The sequence below is a fragment of the Rousettus aegyptiacus genome, unplaced genomic scaffold (assembly GCF_014176215.1).
Source record: "Rousettus aegyptiacus isolate mRouAeg1 unplaced genomic scaffold, mRouAeg1.p scaffold_m13_p_15, whole genome shotgun sequence".
NCBI classification, from domain to species: Eukaryota; Metazoa; Chordata; class Mammalia; order Chiroptera; family Pteropodidae; genus Rousettus; species Rousettus aegyptiacus.
In genome coordinates this window covers 8,449,042-8,471,733 of record NW_023416290.1, presented here as the reverse complement: position 1 = coordinate 8,471,733, position 22,692 = coordinate 8,449,042, and the positions used below count along the sequence as shown (strand labels likewise).

At 39.9% G+C, this 22,692-nt stretch overlaps 1 protein-coding gene and 1 pseudogene across 9 annotated transcripts in view; one reads left to right on the top strand and one right to left on the bottom strand.

The window, feature by feature from the left end:
• Positions 1–22,692, bottom strand: part of NCOA2 (nuclear receptor coactivator 2) — a 245,448-nt gene that overhangs the window by 136,675 nt on the left and 86,081 nt on the right. For 8 of the 9 annotated variants that reach the window (XM_016152949.2, XM_016152948.2, XM_036232798.1 and 5 more), the window contains exon 2: positions 22,256–22,312. The gene's annotated coding sequence lies outside the window, so the exon portion shown is untranslated. Of the gene's footprint in view, positions 1–22,255; positions 22,317–22,692 lie in introns of those variants that run through there. The other variant, XM_016152946.2, reaches the window with a different exon arrangement.
• Positions 20,146–20,265, top strand: LOC118612284 (annotated as a pseudogene).

Below are 22,692 nucleotides of genomic sequence, written 5' to 3'. Positions count from 1 at the left end.
TATAAGTAAAAAAATAAATATCAAAATTTCTGCTGAGTCTTTCCTGCCCCCCTAGGTCCCCGACACCTTTTAACAACAATAACATAAAATGGAAATTAAATATTTAAAGGTACTCTAATTGAAGAAACTTACATTTACTTTTCTGGAGCACAAGGAAACTTATTCTGAAATCTGACAAATCAATAAACATTAATACTGTCCGTTCTGGTAAATATACTTATATAGTTATTAAAAAAAAGAACGTTCTATGTAATCATGTCTGAATTCATTTATTTTGATCATGTGCCTGTGAGCAATTAGTTTAAAGATAAAAGACCGGTGATGAACTACCTATCCCTTATTTATTAAACTGCTTTGTAGGATTTTTCCAAGCAGATTAACTTAGCAACTAAACATCTATAAATGTGCTTTACAGTGCTAATTTTGTTAATGTTCTGTTTGTAATATTCAGTAAAAGAGAAGATATATGTTAAAAATATACCCTGCCACCTCAAAAAAGCAACACAGGCATCTGTTGTTGTTTTTTTAAGCAGATTTTTTAAAAGCCAAGAGGAGCCCTCTCTATGCCATCTTTTAAACTGCAAACATTTACTTCTGGTCCTGATTACATATATATATACATACACACACACACACACACAAGGCATATTACAATAAATGATAGAATTGCCATGACTTTTTTTAGTTAATAAATATAATAAGCTCAAAGAAATGGGAGCAAAGTTAAGCACTAGAGCACTGTCAAGGAGACTGAGCTTATTAATATTAATTTTTTACATGTCTCGACTGACTGACTGCGTATACCTGTGATTGGTACTCTGGCTGTCAACGCAAACGGCTCTGCTTATGTGAGGGCCGTGTAATGAGCGGTCAGTATGTACCGCCCTTTGTGTTCTCCAAAGGGAAAACTGAGAACCTCTTTGTCCCTTTTGAATTAAACGCTTTTAATAACGTAAGAATTTTAGGAGAACAAATACTCCACTTCTTAAGTTGTAAATTACTAAAAGCTGCTCTCACTGGACTTGCCTATGGAGAAACTACAGTGATTTAAACATTTTCCAGAGCTTACACGTTAGAGCTTTCAACATCAAAAAGTAAAACCAGGATCACGTCAGTGCTCCGTTCTGCCAAGCACGGACAGAGCGAGCGACAGCGCGGTACGGTCGGACCCTTGCCTCCACGGAGGTAAGGACAGAAATGTCACGGCAAACTGGAACAACCAAACGATCACGGCCTCGGATCGCATGTGTCTGGACACTTGCTCACAGCCCTAGTGTTCGCAAATATGGCTTCCACGTACGACACCATCAGGACTTCCCCTGGCCCCTGAATCACACTGCCCAACGAAGGAGTTCCTAGCTAAAGCTCTTTCACTCTCCACGGAAAATACTTTCCATGGGAAAAATTTTATAGAGATTCTAGTAAATTGGACAAGGAGACTGGAAAATTGTAGGGATTCTGTGCACATGCATAATTACCAAAAGAAGAGAAATACTGAAAAGTACAAATTTTAAGTCAACTGATTTCTAACTTATGGAAATTTGCATATAAATATGTGAAAAATGGAATCTTGAAAGTACACACATTTTTTTTGTATTTCAGAATGTGTTCAAACTTGGCCGAATCTGAGGGATCTCTAAAACATCAAGCTTTTCCACTTTTCTTCTCCCATCTTTAAATTGCCTATAAACTTTCATCACTAGTATTCTGCAACAGGTACAGACATGGCTAAAATGCATTGATTCATCCTAAAAGGAGGGATGTTTACAGAAATTAAGGCAGATTCAGTCAAAGCAAAGCACATGCTTCGACATGAAAACCCTACCCCCTCCTCCTCCAAAACGTCCTTGTACTGTCTAATTTAGAGTCACGTCTCTTCTACGCCTTCCTTAATTTTTCTCTGTCATTTTTTGGTTGATGTTACCATGCGCTTTGCCTTTGGTAACAGAAATGTATAAAGCTGAAGAATTTTGTTTCTGACCATAGATTTACTACAGCAGCCTCCCAGCCACTGGTCTAAAAGCAGAGAACCCTTTGCGCCACCTCCTACCATCTGTCACAGAGTCAGATTACAAATCAACTCAAATCAGGGGATCAAGCGGTGTGCGAGTGAAGAGGGGACGCGAGGAAAAGGAAACAAGTGGCTGGTGGTGGGGTCACCAGCAGAAACCATAATACAACGTTTCGTTTCTTTATCTGATACAATCATAGGAAGGGATATCATGCGAGAAATAGCATTAAACTGAATGTTTAATTTTTTAAAAAAAGAACTTCCTAATTTCCTAAATAGAAATCCTCTTTGAAAATGTACGATAACAATCCTTTTATTGATCAATCTATGGAGATTTATTAAACACGTATACATAGATATTTTCAATGAAGAAAACGATCCTTTCATCCCCAGTTTTTAAGTCATTTCTAATGCCATCAGAAATATTAACAGTGAAATACGTTAAATACAAACCAACTTATACAACGTATATAACTACTTATACATTTCACTAGACAAATAACTTTATCTTTGATATTTTAAACTTTAAAAACTGACCTATGAACTGCTTTTAATAATTGTTTGAAAATCTTCTAAGGTTACTGCAGTGGGAAAAAAAATTAATCAGTACCTATTTATGTACTGCCAAAATATACCTCTAATTTTTTAAACGATGATGACAGTAGCCTAAGGCAGTTAGCAAACATCTCAGAAATTTCAGTCTAAATGGTTTTAACTTATATAGCTTTATGCCAAAAAACAAAAAACAAAAAAAACACTTAAGGGAACTTTTAACTAAAGCAACAATAAAAACTTGTAAAACGCTGATTTTCTTGGGTTAAATGTGCTCGACAGTTCTCTTACATATGCAAGCACCCAAATGGCAATTCAGATCCAACTTAACCCCATGAAAACGTTGATGCTCCCAAAGTGTACAGGGTGTAACCTGATCATAATTGCTGTGAAGGGTGAGAGTCGACTAAATCTTGATGCTAAATCTTGCCATCTGTAGGTGCTTTACACAATCCCAGTTTTTTTTTTTTTTTTAAGTAGGGTCAAAAGTTTACAGTATATTTTTCCACTCATTACCAATACAAAATCCTTTTACTTATGTCATCTTTGAACAATTCTCTGAACAATTCTGGTACACAGAGCACTCTCTCCAAATCCATTTCACGTTCCTATCACAGATACAGTCTTTAATGATTAAGAAAGTAACATTTATTTCTATATTTAGCAAAAGGACTAAATTACCCCAAAATAATTCTCCCAAAGACCCTGCTTTTAGAGTATAACAATGATTCCAAACTCCTTTATGAAACCACTGATGGCTTGTAACCCAACAATTCACATTAAAAATATGTATACTCATTCTTTGCTGTCACTAAGTGAACAACGCTATTATTCACGACACTCACTAACGCCACTCGAGTGTTCATGACAAACACTGTGACTGGGATTCCGGACTGGAAAACTGTTACAATGAGTTAGATCAAACAGATTTACACTACAACTGAACGTATTAAAATGTCTGCACGGCTAATAAAAAGGCCCTTTCGCCCAGCCAGTAGGTTGGTCTGTGGTTCCAATCATTTTGAATCAGCAACCAATCCAAAATTAAAAAATAAAATATCCCATTTTCTAAAATTCTGTCATTTTAGTTTTAGTTCTATCATTTACAGTTATCGAACTGTATTTGCCAAACCCTATTCTTAATTATTCACAGGAAATTTCTAGTAACTTGAAATCATCACCATAAATTCAGCAGATGTCATGGGAAAGCATCTCAGGGCAAATACAGTCCTTAAAAACAAATTTAAAAAGCACTAACGCACACTTGCATTTTAGCTTATGAAAGAACTGAATAGCCAAAACTACTACATAAATCATGTAAATATGGATTGCATTTTCAATATATAAGAATATGTAAAAGAATCCCTCTGAGTCCTATTTTAAAGTGAATCATCTAGCAGTACAAATGACCAACTCCTAAAAACTATTTATAGGAATCTGATATATTAAAACAAGTAAAATCAATGTAATATTACTGTAATTTACAAAAAAAGCCTGGGCTAACTGAAGAGGAACAAGTTAAATGAATATGAAAGATTTTGAATTAATGTTTCTAATTAGCAAGAGTTTTCACATAGACTTAAAAGCAAATTTTCCTTTCCTGATCAATTAGAACATCACACAAAAGAACTAGACTTTTTAATTGGCAAATCCTTCAGAGAATTTGGATGGGACAGGTGTGACAAAAGGCAGAAGACATGTTCTCCAATGAAAATAACTGCAGTGAAAACACTGTGTTATAGAGATATGGTGGTTACAGATACATGGACAGACACTTTTGTGTAGCTGGCAGCATGGCAGAAATATTTGGCCAAAAAAATAAGCTCACTCTGCTCAAAATAACATTAAACTTTGCAAAGAGCCTTTTGTCAACTTAGATATAAGGTGAAATATTGACTGAAAAGACTTTTGAAAGTATCTAGAATTATTTCTCTTTCTATTAATGACTCTAATTATTAGAGACATATTTCAAATTTAAACAGGAGAATTTTAAAATACACTTAGAGAATACCAGTTTCTTGCTCCAAGATAAAAAGAGACACATCAACTAATGTGAAATGGATATGCCTAAATTAAATGAAAAGACAGAAAAAATTAAGAAAGAAATTTGGGACAGGACCCATAACGGCACTGCAATTAAAAAGATAAGGAAAGGAAATTCTCAGGAAAGAGAAATAAATCCTCCTGCTTCTTAGATGAGGGACTTTCTCTTGGAGGGGAAAAAAAGGATTAACATTAAAGGGTAGCAAATTGAAGGGATTTAAGAAGCAAAATCAAAAATAACACAGCAAAGATTTCTGAGTACCAAACTATGAGTACACCTACTAGCCTCAAAACAATTCTCTCAAATGCTGATACACAGACCTTTTAAAAACGCACACATCATCTACATATACATGGCAATTAAAATTTTCTCACTTTTCATTCTTTATTAGCCACTAACATTTTATCTCAGATCTTGCTGTCCTATTTTACAACAATTTTATAATCAACATCAAAAAATGATAAACTATAAGTATATGAAAGCCAAAATGCCCAGTCCTAAAACAACTTCTAAGAGTCTTTCCAGGCAGAACTTAGAAAGTTTCTCCACTTTCTCTTTTACACATTATTCCCCAATCCCAACCATGGGCAAACTCTATACCTTCTCATTTCTTCGGTTTCCTAATTAAAACAGAGAAGTTTTTTTTTTTTTTTTTTTTCCCTGACTGGATTATATAAAAACAAAATGAGAAAAAAGGGCCAAATGGTTTGCAAAATATTTTTTCAAATTGTAGATCAAACTACACTTATATCTTATGATTAAACTAACTAAACTGTCAAAAAAATATTTTTAATGAAGTGTAAATGACAGACATCACTAGGAGTTGGGCGACGCTAAACAGTCCGGCTTCCTTCTGAGACCCTACAGGTCGCTGTGCTATTTTACCTTCCCAGGTATAGCATGCTTTCTATCATGCTGTGTCTTTATTCTATATTATTATTATTGTTATTATTATTATTATCATCATCATTATCCCCTGCCTTTTGTATTGTTCTATGTAACAATCTTTCCATTCTTCTTCTTAAAAAACTCAGACTTTGTTTATGGTTCTTGGTTGAAAATGTGCAATATACTAAATTTTCCAGTTAGACAAAATGAACCCTGAAAGTGTTTAAAGACCAAAAATCCCTCCATTTTAAGATAAAGTATTTCTAAAAGATATTGTTTATTTTTTAAAATGATATTCTTTAGTAACATATTAATAATCATATTAAGGGTTAGAGAACTGTAAAGATATTTTACTCCGATACCAAATGTTCCACAAATAATATTTTCAAGTCACATCTGTAAGTTATTAATATGTTATGTGCATTTAACTATCAGGATTCTTACTGTCATTTCTTTTATGAATATACCACAACTTGTTAGATATATTCTCCCATTGTTAGACATTTAAGCATTTTCCAGATTTTCACTCTTTCCTCACTGTCATTTCTTGATATATTCTATATGCCTAATTCTACCAGCTCATTGTCTAGATAAATTAAGGGTGACTTTACTCTCATATTCATAGCTGTTATTAACAGCTTTATTAAGATACTTGCACACCACACAATGCACCCATTTAAAGTACACAAGTGAACCGATACTTTTTAGTATACTCAGAGTTGTACGATGAACACCGCAATGACTTTTAGGACAAGTTCATCCCTTGAAAGAGAAACCTCATTCCATTAGCGGTCTCTCCCATTTCTCCCCGTTCCCAGGCCTGTCCCTGGAAACCTCTAATCTACTTTGTATCTCCATAGATTTGTCTACTCAAGACATTTCGTATCAATGGAATCATACAATATGTGGCCTATTATTGCTGATTTCTTTCTCTAAACATAGCATTTTCAAGGCTAATCCACCACGTAGCACATACAAACATATTTCGTTTATCTATTTATTGGCTGATGAACAACTGTACTGTTTTCACTTTGGGCCTGGATGTCCAAAGGAGACAAAGCCAGGTCTTTTGTCAAACCTGGAATGATTCCTCCCTCCCTGAGCATCCGATTCCCCCTTCCTGCCAACTTGCATCAATGTCGCTCCAAGCGCCTCATCTCCACCGCCTGTGCCACCGCCCCCCGGCTCACGTCATCGCCTCACCTGGATTACTTCAATAGCCTAAATGTGTGTCTCAGCTGCCTGCCTGGCCCTCCTCTCGTCCGTTCAGCCCAGTGCAGGCTATCCATTCTACAATATAAGTTCCATCATTTCATTTCTCTGCACCAAATCCTTGGATCCCCACAGTACCCAAGATTAGAGTAAAAATGCCTTAGCAAGAAAAAGAGTCTCCAGTGATCGGCCCCACTAAGCTCTGCGATCCCGCTCTCTGCCCACTTCTGTGCACCTAAGAGGAGCCACTTCAGTTACTCTCTCTCACCACTGGACCTGTGCACACGCTGCTCTCAGGGCCTGGAACCGCCTCCTCCCTGTGCACACGCTGCTCTCAGGGCCTGGAACCGCCTCCTCCCTGTGCACACGCTGCTCTCAGGGCCTGGAACCGCCTCCTCCCTGTGCACACGCTGCTCTCAGGGCCTGGAACCGCCTCCTCCCTGTGCACACGCTGCTCTCAGGGCCTGGGACCGCCTCCTCCCTGTGCACACGCGGCTCTCAGGGCCTGGGACCGCCTCCTCCCTGTGCACACGCGGCTCTCAGCGCCTGGGACCGCCTCCTCCCTGTGCACACGCGGCCCTCAGCGCCTGGGACCGCCTCCTCCCTGTGCACACGCGGCCCTCAGCGCCTGGGACCGCCTCCTCCCTGTGCACACGCGGCCCTCAGCGCCTGGGACCGCCTCCTCCCTGTGCACACGCGGCTCTCAGCGCCTGGGACCGCCTCCTCCCTGTGCACACGCGGCTCTCAGCGCCTGGGACCGCCTCCTCCCTGTGCACACGCGGCTCTCAGCGCCTGGAACCGCCTCCTCCCTGTGCACACGCGGCTCTCAGCGCCTGGAACCGCCTCCTCCCTGTGCACACGCTGCTCTCAGGGCCTGGAACCGCCTCCTCCCTGTGCACACGCGGCTCTCAGGGCCTGGAACCGCCTCCTCCCTGTGCACACGCGGCTCTCAGCGCCTGGGACCGCCTCCTCCCTGTGCACACGCGGCTCTCAGCGCCTGGGACCGCCTCCTCCCTGTGCACACGCGGCTCTCAGCGCCTGGGACCGCCTCCTCCCTGTGCACACGCTGCTCTCAGGGCCTGGAACCGCCTCCTCCCTGTGCACACGCGGCTCTCAGGGCCTGGAACCGCCTCCTCCCTGTGCACACGCGGCTCTCAGCGCCTGGGACCGCCTCCTCCCTGTGCACACGCGGCTCTCAGCGCCTGGGACCGCCTCCTCCCTGTGCACACGCGGCCCTCAGCGCCTGGAACCGCCTCCTCCCTGTGCACACGCGGCCCTCAGCGCCTGGAACCGCCTCCTCCCTGTGCACACGCGGCTCTCAGCGCCTGGAACCGCCTCCTCCCTGTGCACACGCGGCTCTCAGCGCCTGGAACCGCCTCCTTGCTGTGCACACGCCGCTCTCAGCGCCTGGAACCGCCTCCTCCCTGTGCACACGCGGCTCTCAGTGCCTGGAACCGCCTCCTCCCTGTGCACACGCTGCTCTCAGTGCCTGGAACCGCCTCCTCCCCCTCCTCCTATGGGTGCTGCCCTCAGCCACAGAACCGTTGACCCTCTACCTTTTTATATGCCATCATCCCCACGATAATATTAGCTCCAAGTCAACAAAATCCGTCTTTTCTTACAGCCAGTGGATCCAGTACAATGAATGGCATAGAGTGGGCTCTCAACACATATTTGTGGCTTTGATGAGAAAAGGCCACTTATTGGCATACCTGAATAATTCCTATGAGTAGGCAGAATTTTTCTAGGCTCTATGCTAAAAAAATAATAATAATAAAGCAGTAAAGAAACACAAAACACAAATATCAATCGTGGCTACCTCTCTCCAATAGAGGCAAGCCGCCCTCCGCGGTCAGGTTACATGGTCCTCAATGCAACAGAAATTCATGCTTCTACGCCACCCCTACTGTGCCGAGGGACTAGTCGAAATGCTTGCTCTACCCCGCGAGGCCCCCGGGCGGGACTGCTTCAGAAATGGGAGGGCAATATAATCTAGGCCAGTGAGTCCTTCCTGTGATTTTTGCTGGAGCGATCAGAAAAGTGTTTTCTATAAAAAGGAACACTGGCTGTTAAAGTGACGTAAGCCAGGGCCACTGAGGACCTTCTCTGCCATCACGTAAAGTCCTAATTGAAAAAAGAAGCCAACACAGAGGAAAGTGGAGACTAAAGAGAGGAGGTTTTGGTGACATCATTTAAATCCTCCCATCCAGATGTGCCCTGAGCCAGTGGTAGTCTTAAACTTCCCAATTACGTAAGGATATACACTCTGGTTTTGCTCGTATTGGTTTGCGTTGAGTTTCTTCTGGGCAGTCAAAAGAATCCGGGACCACACATCGGGAATCATCTACCTGTGTCGCCCTATGACTCGGCATCAGATTCAGTTGTTTTCTAGGGAACTGACTCGGTCAGACTGAAGGATTAGGTCTGGTTACGTCTAAGTCCCCCGATTTCATGCAAGATGCAGGAATACCAAATTTCATCCTCTGTCCACCAACTACTTCCTTGCGGGTGAAGGAAGAGGGGCGGAACCCGTTTTTCTGTATAAAGTATTCAGGAAATGTTACAAAACCGGGAGTTCATCTCAGCCATCTTTCTTTCCTTGGACGTAGGGAAAGATACTGAAATTAAGACAGTATCTCTACACTCGGTGACTGGCAGAGCACGGCAAAAGAACAGTGTGACAAAGAAAAGTCGAAAAACCAAGTTTCGAGTGCTAGTGTCCATGTGCTGCAAGCCACCAGGCTCGCTCCCCGACAGGACGGTCGGCAGCGGCGGGCAGCGGCTCCCCGGCCTACGGGAAGCCCATGTGCGCTGTGTGGGAGCAATGTCCCGTCAGACACAGCGGGCGGCAGGGGCGAGGAGGGCGGGCTGGCATGTTTATCAGGCATCCTGGCTACATAACTGTCTACGGAAGACGCTGACCAAGGATCACTAGCCAGTCATTAAAACTCAGGGAAAATATATGAGAAATTCCAGGAATGAAAGACGTTTCTGTAGGGCAGGAACCTCAGTCCCTATTTCACGCAGGGAGCACAAGCAGCTGGGAATAAAGAAAACACTATGCTGTGGCCTCTAGATCAGGGGAAAAGGTAAGTTACCGGCAAGTGGCTAAGGGACTGTTCCCGGGAAAGCTCCGTAGGAGGAAGCTCTTCGCCCCGCTGGGCTTTTTTCGATGGAGCAGAAGCGACCGCACTGAACAGAATCAGAGGCTGCAGAGACGAGAGAAACGTGGCCCTCTGGCCCAGGGTCCTGCCTCAACCCCGGGGCCACAGCTCGGACTAAGTGGCTCGGACGCGGGGGTATGTTCCACAGCTACTCCCGGCGTCCGCCTTGAAAAAGTATTAAGCTTTAGAACTCCAGGTTTCCACAACTACAAACGGAAATTATGCAGCAAAACCACCCCCGACCAGAATGCTTGCGAGAGGACAGGCCGTTGTCACCGGCCACCATCACCGCATCTGCTCCATTATCATTCAGCCCTCCTAAAAGTGGATGACCGTATCCTCCGTTTTCGTAAATATAACACCCTAAGCATAACTCTTTCTTTGTTATTTAAGATCTTACAGATCTTAGGTCTATTACTCTGAATATCTGATACCAACACGAAATAGTGAACCTCTAACGGGGGCAGGAGATGTTACAGAATGCCTGCTCACCCCAACAGATGACGCCGTCTGCAACGTACGATGTTCTTTCCTAACTTGCTTTTAGGAGAGTCTATTTAACAGCGGTGTAAAGGGAAAACACTGAATTCGGCATCTCAGTATGAGCCATGTTCATATCTAACTAGATGCACACAGTTTGGTGATAAAGATTAATAAAGGCATACTATCATGCACACTTCAACTATTACGAACGCGACTGTCCGGGAAAGGGCCACACGGTGACAGGATACCATCTTTACTGCTAATGTGTTACGTGAAATTCGGCAGGATACAGGATTTGCTTTTCAACATTTGTAAAATTTCCTTCTCATAAATGCCACGATTCTTCCACCGTTACTGATGGTGCCAGCTGGGAGCACCGGATCTGGTCTGACAAACACCCAAGCAGTAGGATCCGCCTCTGGCGTGCAGCGCCGACCTGCTCAGAGCCCAGGGTCCAGCTTCTCTACAGCACTAAGGTACCGCGTGGGCGTCTGTGTGTGCACGCACGTGTGGGTGCGAACCATGATTTCAACTGATTATGGGTTGTTACTCAGAAAAGAAGCCTTGTTTCCACCCTCTGGCAGTATAAGTTAAGACTTTTAATGCACAAAATGGACAAAAAATAGCAGAAGAAAAAAACCGAAAGGAGTATATGACCTGGCGATCTGCGGAGCTCAGCTGGAAACTGCAGCTGAAAGTTTCAGAACCATCACTCGACCTAGACAAGGACCAGGAACTGGACGCGAGGACTAGAAGCAGATGAGGAGGAGAGGCGAGAGAAGAGGAAGACGAAGGCGACTTTTTAAAAACAACGTCCTAGTGACAGGCCTTGTTCTGAGCGCTTTATGTGAATTATCTCCATAGAAGAAAACCACATACTAGAAAAAGATGTCTTAGGCGGGTAGGGACGTGGGATTTGAAGTGGGAGAATAGATTAGACTCAAGCCGATATCAAGAATAAAGGGTCTCTAAGTAGGCTTTACTTTGGATGGTCAATAAAACTGGACCTTTTCTATTTTTTTCTGTCCGATGCACCTGTAACTGACGGCTTGTAAAAAGGACATATTCTTATATTTGTAATAATTTTTCATCAAGTTTTTTATACCTCTTCAACTAGAAGTGTTCTTCAATTAGACAATACAGCAGATACGATTCATTAAACTCTAGTGGGTAAATTAAAATCATTGAGAATTTACTCAGTGCTTTGTATAAACTCAACCATTAAGGGTCCCCCCCGCCCCCATCATATGACAGGCTGGTTGGGCTGGGTTTGTGAGGCAGTAGGCCATCAACAGCCCACGTTCTCAAGACGCGGCCAACGGAAATTGTCACCAGCAGCTATTTGGTGGCACTTGAGTCCCATCAAGGAAAGACAGCCCTTATTTCTGTGTTTCATTTCCAGCTATTCCTGTTGTAATGATCTAGAATACACGGCAGGGTTGTGGACTGCACAGTAAGATAACCACAAGGTCAGGGGTGTCAAGAGATGGTCAGCAGCGGGCCCAGCGTCCATCACCCTTCCTACACTGTACGCCTACTACAGTACATTCCGCGTGTTAATACGCTGCGTTGTAATCCTATTTATGCAACTTAATGTTTATCTGCCATTTCTCTCACTATGTTGTGAGATGCGAGTGGAACGAAGGCCATACATGTTGCTTCTGTATAAACATTCCTACTTTACTGTGTGTACAGTAAATGCTCCAAAAATGAACGCAGACTAAATTGAAAAAGACTGTCTGTTGGCTGGGAAATTAAAAACAAATCAGGGCTTTCGCCTAATCAAGAAGTTCCGTTTGCATCACTAGAGGAGGAACTACGTTCTACTAGAAAGAGAAGAGATCTGGTGGAGAAACATATAATCCCAGGTTCAAATTCTAGAGCTACCTACCTCACTATATGACTTTGATCATATATGAGCCTCGGTGTTTTCTTCTATAAAATGGGAATAATTTCTCTCTCCCGAGCTGATATTAAGAATTTGATGAAATAAATTGATAGTTACAAAACAGTCACAAGGATGTGAAGTACAGAATAGTGAATATAGCCAATAATACTGTAATAGCTATGTCTAGTGCCAGGTGGGTAGGGACTAGTCAGTGGTCACTTTGTAAATTATATAAATGTCTAACCACTATGCTGTACACCTGAAACTCATAAAAAAAATATCAATTTAATTGAAAAATAGAAATTAAAAAAAATTGACAAAATAAAACAGATATCCAGGACTAGCTAAATGTAGATATGCAAGAAGAGTTTCCTTCTTAGATATCCTTTACATTTTGATTTATAAAAATATTATTTCCATACGTCATTTTAGAAGGGCGTGGTCAAGTTGTCACTAGAAGGCATGTGAAACAAACTTTTTAAGAGATTAAATGACCAAGAGTTGCTATATAAAGACTCAAAGTAAAAATTTTAGAGCTAGATTTAATCGGTGATTTAAGAACTGGCATGGATTAGTAAAATGTTGAAAGCTTATTTCGCAGGATTAATTAAACTTTATTATGTATATGCGTAAAAACAGCTTTAAAAGAAAAAATGGCAGCTGTGAATAAAGTAAATTTGAGGTGGTAATTAAAACTTCTTTTTGTATTTATGGTAAATACTGTTAATTATATCACAAAAACTCATAAGCAACTGAAAACACTGTGTACTGATCCCACAGAGCAGCTGTAATTTCCCCCATGTAAAAAAGAGCAGAGAAAATGTGAGAGGGAGGGTGACCTAATTTTTTAACATTTTGTGAAATGTAAATGCCATGTCTATTAATTTGAATCATGAATTATCTAAAATACAATATAGTCAACATGAAACAGAAATTTACTTCAATATAAATTAAGCTTTTTAAAAGTAATTAAAAGGATTCTCTAGTCACTCTTATAAATATGGAAATATCATTTTCTTCTAAATAAAAACTGAAATTTGATTCCGAATTGAACGTTTTCTTCTCTTTGTGTGAAAATGTCATAGGATTTCTTACTATGGAAATTCTGGGAAATTTCTTATAAAGATTTGTTTAATTGAGGAAAACTTTTAAAGTTATTTTTAAAGAGAGGAATATGAAAAAAGGGGGCCCTTCTCCATCCTTCAAAACAAAATAACCAATGTTAACAGAACACCTAAACACAAATCTCACTGAACACACTATCCGCGTGACCTCGCGTGAAGCCAGTGGCCAGCTGACCACCACTTCTGTGACCTGCATTCTCCTTTACTAATTAATCAGCCGGTCACCTCTGATATGATACCCAATTTAGCAGCTTCATGGGCTTTCAGCTTTGCTGGCAGCCGCAATGGTAAGGGCCCCGTCACTGGAGGGAGGCAAGGGCAAGCACAAGGCTACACGTACCCACACGTAGGAAGTCGGCCTGGCGCTTTATTTTCATGCTGCTAAATGTTTTCTTGGCTTCGATGGTCTGGTTTTATCTTCTATTATATTTTAAGAGAATAAACTTTCACAGGTAAAAACACTACCAATGACAGACTGGGTTTGAATTCCAACGCTGCCTCTAACTAGCTGATTAATTAGGTGCACATCGGGAGACAAGTCACCGAAACCCTCAGTGCCTTCCTTGCCCCATTTCTAAAACGAGATCATAACAGCGGCTACTTAATAGGGGTTTTTTTTTTTTCCTTTGAGGGTTAAATGATTATGAGAATAGCTTAGAGCGCTCCCTGACAAACACAGTATGCACGCTGGCGAGCACTCGCCAAGGGTTTTCAGTTCTGAGAAGTTTCCATTCCCTCCGTGCTATGACTGAAACAGTATCTGCTGGTGATACTTGGTTCCACATTCGTGCCTCTATTGAAACCACATTGCTGATGGGCCTATACCTATGAAATTTAACCAATACGAGTAAACCGTACATTTAATTAAAGAGACGACTTAAACACATACATCTTAATTTGTGTTCATGTCCCACCTTCTGTCTGTTTCAGGTCCCATCACAATTATTAATCTTTCATAATATAGTAATGTGATTTTAAATAAAACAAATGTATATATTTAATGACATTGATGCAGAAAAGTTACACGTGCATACATGAACATGTTAAAAAGGTTCTGTGACTAAAACAAGAAAAAACGATGTTGCTCTATATAACAAAAACAATTTTAATGAAGTGGTATGCTTCTAACTCAATTTCCTTCACATCCTTGATTTATATCTTTTGAGCACTTCTGACAAAGCTCATTTTGCAGAAGCTAATGGGATAAGTTAATCAAAACTTTCCTTTTCTGAGATCAGAATCATTTTCCCCACTTAACTAGTATAGAAGGCGGCATTAAATGCCTGCAATATTATAAGATTCAATTAAAAGCAGATGAGTTGAAAGACACCAGGTTCTGTTTCACTATGTACATTATGGCCCAGGATCTAAAATTTGAATGCTTTGAAAATAAAAAGTGGTTTATTCTCGACTTCAGCAGTTAGACACCATTAGAACAAACTTCTCATTCTGACGCAAAGAATGTATTGAGTTTAAAAAGATACGACATACGTAAAGGCCAAGAACCAGGCCCCAACAAAAGCAGTAAATATTTTTTTCCATTTTCCTTTTCTCTCTCTACCTCTCAAGCTAACCTACATTTATCTCTGCTTCGAAATACTGTGAAACCTTTAACTATCTCATGACATCTCACTGAGGTATATAAACACTGATCAGGCATGTTATTTTCATAATCAGCTCTTACAACTTGGTAGAAAATGGGGCCATTAATCAATAGAGATCCAAGTAAAAATGAGTTAAAGGGGGCACTAAAGTAGAAATATCACAATAAACCAAAGGTATCAAATTTATTGGAATAAATAAGAAAGAAAGAAAGAAAGAAAGAAAGAAAGAAAGAAAGAAAGAAAGAAAGAAAGAAAGAAAGCCAGCCAGCCTCTTGTTTTCTATCCCTAAAATGGGAGCGGGTCAAGACGTAAGTGAATGGCTCCTGACGTGGCAGTCCTGGACCCCACAGGGACGCAAGGACGGCCACCGCAGCCGGCAGCCGGGTGTCTGTGGGGACCACATCCCGCACTGCAAGCAGGATTTAGGCCTAGGACTGAACAGCTTTAGTGATGAGCCGCTGTGGTGTGAAAGAAAAAAGGGTTGTTGTTGTTGTTGTTGTTGTTGTTGTTGTTGTTTTCATTTTTCCTTTTAGAGATAATGTGGAAAAAATAAGACGGAAAACAGATAAATACAGTGAGCACACATTCAGGTTTAAAGCAACATGCACTGGCACTTAGGATGTTAAAATAAAAATAAATTTAAAAGATTAACAGCAGTATTTTACAAAAAGCTATCATTTCATATTTTCAAACGATACTTTAATAAGAAAAGTTTGAACCTGACCTTGACATATAATATAAATATGCTAGTGAACAAGTTCAAAGAAGTAATAACTTATATGTTAAACAATAAAGATTTTATGAAACTTCGTGAATATTTTGAAGCAGTAGTAACATTAAACGCCTAACTTCTACTTAGAAAAAACGTAAATGTTCCAAAGTATCTAGTTTCAAAAAAAAAAATCTAAAATCTATATTCCACTGGGTTAATAAAACAAAACCTACTACTGTATATTAATAAGACTCATGAAACCAACCTAATTTGTCTAACTTAAGTCAAAGCAATTTTACATTTTTATTCTAGTCAAATATAATAGCATGAGTAACCACCATATGATTCTCAAAATACATTAGTCCAAAACTATCTTCTATTTTTGCACTCTATCTTATAACCTAGAAAATAGGAGTTTATTTTCTGGACTGTAATAAAACGGCCATATAGAAGGGAGAATTAGAAATCTAGATCAATTAGCTTTTTTGATGACAAAGAATTCAAAGAAACTGAAAGATCGACTTTCATTCTGGCCCCTGCTCCGTCTGTTCTAATTTAAGCCCCGAGTTCAATAATTATGATACAGTGGTTCCCCATACGCATTTTTTTAATGGTTTAGGTAAAGACTTAACAGACTCAGTATTCATATAGGCATTAGCAGGTCTTTTACAAGCTTTCTCACACCTCTTTCCACTGAGGCTCACCCTGCCCACCGCACTCCTGCTTTTCAGTCCTTTCCACTTCTCAAAGAGGTGCAAAAAAACTGTGCTCCTCGTCTGTGATGTTGATAGGTACCAAATTTTCGGTCCTTTAGGTTGAGAACACAAAATTTCAAGCATATGATTTCTGCTAATGAAATTTATGTAACTGGCACCAAAAAGGCCAAAAATATTGGTTTAAAAAAAAAAGCAAAGTCTTCGAATTAATGAATTCTAAATCAATTCACTATTTTTGAATACTTCAAAAAGGACTGAAAGCGAACAATTCTGTAGACTATGGCACCACAAAACCGACCTCACATGGAGACACTTACTGAAGAGAGCCTCCAAAACTGGACTGTGTACCTTTACAGGACGCGTTTAAAGTCCCACACGGCCATTATTAAATGCCACATTACTCCCTACTGCCCCTTTGCATAGGTGGAGCTGTGACTGGGCCAAAAAACACATGTCCATTGATTGTAGACACCCGTGAATTATTCATGAAGAAGCAAACAGTGCTTAGACAACCTAATGCATGGAATTAAGTTGAAATCACAATTTGTAAAATTTACTGTTAACTTCTCTGGTTTTCTCCCGTTTTTCTGAGATTCAAGCTAGCAACAGAAATCCCAATGGAAACATCTATAGTCTAATGCCTAAGAATGACAGAAAAAAAGAAAAAGAAAAAAGAAAAAACCTACTTAATTAATCTTATGGATATGGACAATTTTGAATAAATGCTTAACACTTATCCCTTATACCTAGACGTTGTAAACAGTGGAGAATGCCATAAATAATCTTAGCTTAAAAAAAAATAAAATAAAATAAAACACGGAAGCAGCCTTCTTTTATTTGCTATTTTAACTTTAAGGGGATTCTGGCAAGGTCAGCTGACTCAAATGCAACACCTGCCTAGGAAATAACATATATCTTTCACTTTCCTTCCAAAGCGAAACTAAATGGCATAGTTAAAAATCCTTCTAAGTGACCCCAAATCAAATGCCGTGTATCTCTTCCCCTACGGTTACTATGGTAGTGCTTATCACAGACCTTCTCCTTATAGTTAACAACTCTACTATGAAGATAAGTGGAACATAGGAGTTTGAACCGAAACATAATGGCCAGTAACAAAACAAGGCAAGAGAATACACATTTCGCCCCCGGCCTGCCGTAAGCCGGCGGAGGCACGGCCGAGAATCGGGGGCCGCGGATGCCGAACTTTCTCAGAAGCGCCTGCCGCCTCCCCTAAGACACACTCACTCGAAAGATCTACACGAGGTGCAGACAACAGTACTTTCACTCTGAATTATTTCCAAAGGATATCAGCTATGCCAGCAGAAGTCACACTCAGAAACTTTCAATTAAAAAAAAAAAAAACGAATGGTACTCTCTCTCACAGCAAAGAAGCTCTCAGCCGAAACGCAACTGTTAGAATCCCAGAAACGTCCTTACAGATTTTATTGAAAAACATGTTTTTTAAATTGCTGACCGTAGTTCTAAATTTTGCTGTTCTAGAATCTGGATTAACCAAAAAATCAGGTTCTCTTGTGTGTCCAGTACTGACAGCCCTTGGCTTGCCTGGACCTGTGCAGGCAGCAAGGCCGTCGTCCCAAATGAAGACAGCCTGGACGCGATCGCCTCGGCCTCGCTGAGTGCAGCACACCTGGCTGCGACGTGGGCACCCCCCCCCACCCCCAGGAGCACCCTCCTGGACGCGATCGCCTCGGCCTCACTGCGCACAGCACACCTGGGTGCGACGCGGGCACCACCAACCCCCCGCCCCAGGAGCACCCTCTGAAAACGCTACGAACGCCACAGAAACAAACATCTACTCATGACAGCCTCTGCTGTTGCCGTAACCTCTACTACTACAGGTAGCTTAAGACTTTTGGAGGGAATGGATGTATAATTCAGAAATCGATGCTCAGTTTTCTCTATAAAAGAAAAAAACCAGAAAACCAAAATTCAATGTAAAAAAATATATTGGGCAAGGAAAGAAACATGGAGTTCAACGTGCACTGGTATTCCCTTTCCGGTTTAACGATTTTCGGTAATTATTCTTTATATTTCCCGCAATGCGTAGCATAGACCAGCATAATATAGCCCACAGATATTTCTGAAAGGATGGAGAGTCAAAAAGAAAGCGGAGTGGCCTGAAGATAATAAAGAGAAAGGGGGAAGAGAAAGGAAAGTTAAGGGTGCTGGACGTTATTTAGTTTTATGCAGAACACGAAGCCGACCTGTTTACACTAATGTATCCATAAAAAGGGGAGCAAAGCAGAATAGTAGAAACTGGCCTGTCAGTACAAATAGTCTCCTACTGATGGCTGTGTGTCAGTAACACCCATTGGAAGGTAATTTCAACCCACCAGTAAGCCTTTTGTGTCTTGAGTTGAGCTGTCCATTCTGCCTGCTGAGAGCAGAGTAGTCTACCCAGGGGGGCTAGGATTAGGATTCTAGTTTGAATGACTGAGGGCATTTTGTCAACTGTTAAAATATTTATTTAGCAGATCACACTGCCTACCATGCTGACATTTGAAGAAAATTACCACAAAAGTAGCAAGACAATTAAATGTCAGCGGATTTTAGCTACAGCAAAAGATGTATACTTAAATGGTCTAAGCTTTTGTTTAGATTAATACCGATTTTCAGTGGACAGTGCTCAAAGCCTCAGATGTACAGCTCAAATGGAGCTGCCCATCTTCACGGGAATTTAAATCTCTCTGTTTGATACCAGAATTCTAAGCACAAATCTTCTCACATCCATGAACAAAGAGGAAATTTAAGAAGCAACAAATATTCATTTGAAATGTACTTCAGACCATGTCATATCCAACATGAACATAATTTATGCTTAATATAATTTTTAGTATTTAGCAGTATCACAACAAAATGAACTGGTATCACAAGAAGTACCTCATGCTTTCCTGTGCTTGGAGAACTCTCCACGTTCGTATTGAAGAATTGGGTTCTACCGAGAATGAATGAACAATTCTTCGCCCACTCACCCCACACGAAATCCTCCAGAGTAGAGAAAGTAAACTTACAAATAAATCCAAAGTATATATGAATCCAGTGAGTTCAGTTTTCCACAGCGAAGGAAAAATTACATTTCAAGGCTACATTGTCAAATGGATTAATCTAACGCTTGCTTCTGTTTTGACTATCAATTCTAAGAAACGTTTATTGGCTAACTTTAAAAATGCTTAAAATGTGAGACTGGAATGGAAATACTGATGTAGCTGTAGATTAAGCAGCACTTTGGTCTGTTAAATAAATTTTTTCTTTTTAATTCAAACTACTGAATTCCCTTTCCATACATTTGAATCTGGAATTTGCATTTACACTTATAGATACAATCCTTTTGGGGAAAGTGTGAGAAAGTATAATTAATCGTATTTTTCAAATCAAATTTTAGTGTATATTCAACAAAGTTGTCTTCAGGAACACTTTGTCCACAATATTATATGTTTAAGATTCAAAATATTCTTATGTAATATGTCATACTCGGCCATGAAAATAAACTAAGGAAAGAAGTTCTCTCTGAACAAACTGCTCTACCTCGAAGCTATGCCACTTTGCTTCTTAAATAATTAGAAAAATCTCCCCAAAGATATAAATTAGTACAATTTTCAAGATAAGGGTTCTAAGTAATTCTGGTCACTATATTTCACATGCCCTGTTTTCTGTAGGAAAAGTGTAACGAACCCCTGATGTCACCTGTAACCTAAAATTTCTAGTACTGCAAAGGATAAGGAATGTTAATTCAAGCCACATCACCCTGAATGTGCCTGATCTCCTCTGACCTCAGAAGCTAAGCAGGGTTGGGCCTGGTTAGTACTTGGATGGGAGACCACTTAGTAATATCAGGTGCTGTAGGCATTAAAAAAAAAAAAATGCTGATTCATAGCATGCCACGTTTCTAATGGAAAAAGGACTCCCTATGGCTTTTTCTCATGGGCCTGCTCCCCAAAGAGTGAGTATGAAATAAAAGGGCAGAGTGGAAATTTTAATTGTGTAGGTAGTCATTAAAAATTTCAAATGCGTTGTCCTAATTCTTTATTTGAAATAAAGGTTAGTAGTTGAGACCTGCTAATGAAATATAAGCTAAATAAAAGTCCTCAAATGTGAATATTATTTTCCTATATTATACTTATTACCACAAAAATGCTTACGTTCAATGCTATTTAAGCAGAGAATGGAGCTCTGTGGTTAAGATCAAGTCTCTGGAGTGGCAAACTGCCACTGACTTGATATGACCTTGGAAAAGTCACTTAACCTCTCTAAGCTTCAATTTCCTTATCTGTTATTCTGAAGATAACTAAAAAGCACTTACATAACACCCACCACACAGCAAGAGAACAATAATAGCTGTTGCTATTAGCATTATCAAAGCAATCTCTGAAAATGGCACTTGGTAAATTACATGTGAATCAGAAATGACTGTATAGTTCCTAAAATTTTACTTAACCAAAAAAAAAAAACAAAAAAAAAAACCCCGTAAAGGTCAGATTTAGTTCTTTCTGTAAAGCATGGTGGCAGAGGAGAGACTAATGCCCAAAGAAAGTAAGAGATCAAAAATGAAAACAAAAACAAAAAAACATACAGAAAAACAGGAGACAAGAACCCAACAATAGCAACCAATATTCGGAATACTTAAAACTCCCAAGGGCACAGGGAAATGGGTGGTCGGCTCATGCCCCCAGCTTTTCTGTGATAATGAATTCAAACATTAACATAAAGTGCAGAAAAATTTCCCCAAACTAGAAACAGAAAACTAAGTTACATTTTGTATCCAGTGACAAGCAGTAGGAAATTATAACTTATTTGGTTTTCAGAGATTAAAAACTGGAGAGTTTTCAAACCCACTTTGTTCTCTATAAAGATATCACAAAACATATTCAATATGGTAGCATAATCCCGTACGGAGGTGAGAAGCGCCCACACCTGCTTCACGTTTGTCCATTACTCATCGTTAAGATCCTTCCAGGGTAATGACAAAATAAACACAGAACTGAAAGCCTCGTCCTCTGAAATCTATCCTGATTAAGCGTATCTGAGTATGTAAATATGCAACACAGGTGATTTCTCAGAACATTTAAGAGCTATATACTTTAAGTATCTGATATAAATTAACTTCATATTTAGAAATAAAAATTAAAAACTATGAGGAACTATTTCTTGTTTGTATTTATAGAGGTAGAGTTCAGTGACTGAATATAAATAAATTCTTAATATTTATTACCCAATAATTACTTTTAACGAACGTTTATTCAGTCTTTTCTATATAACAGGCACTATCCTAGTAGTTAGGGACACTGTCTTTATCAAGACAAGAATGGTCCCAATGTTCATGGAGCTTATATTCCAATAGGAGAGACTATAAATAACAAAATATTATGATAACAATAAATCAGGGTTGTGTGATAAGGAATGATTGAGAAGATATTTCAGACTGGTTGGACAAGAAAAGCCCGCTCATTAAATTTAAAACATCCACCTCCATAAGACTGAAATTTGCTGTTAAAATCTATAGCAGATATTCTTTTATTTACATATAAAAATAAACATAAACATTTTGCCAGGCTATGAAATTATAATTTATTTCGTCCAACGGGTATACGTAATCTTCCCAATTTTATACAGTAAACACTGATAAACAAATACGGTCATTGTACCTTCAAATGTCATTAGCAGCACATTCACAGAGACTTTCCATAGTAAAACAGAAATGAAGACAAACATATTTTTAGGTTTTTTAAGATTTTTATATCCATTTACATATATTTTGCTAAACTATAAATAACTTTTAAATATTTGATTTTACTTGAAAATCAAAATATTCCAACAGAAAGGCTTAATTTTAACTCACCTGTGCCTGTACACAGTGCAGAAGATCTACAAATTTGTAGCCAAATCCAAGAGAAATCTGCAACATAAACAAACAAACATAAATTTAAAAAATGCAGAGTCCTGTTACTCATTAGAGTGAATGTGATTTTTACAACAAACGTAAGTAATAACCATTAATAACACCTCTTCATTAAACTGCAGGGCAAATCCAGAAGCAGACTTGGTGCATTACTTGTGTATGTACAAGACAATATGAGTATGTAAGGTCATATTTCACTGGGGATTACGAGGTGTTGACCCTGCACATTTTGAGAGCCCGCCATTATACTGACGATCTTGTACCTGCTTGGCGGGCGCTAGCACCGCTAAGGCAAGCCCCGTGCCCAGCACACTGTGACACGGTCCGCAGCAGACGTCTGCTGAGTAAATAAGTAAACGCACTTCACAGAGCCATCT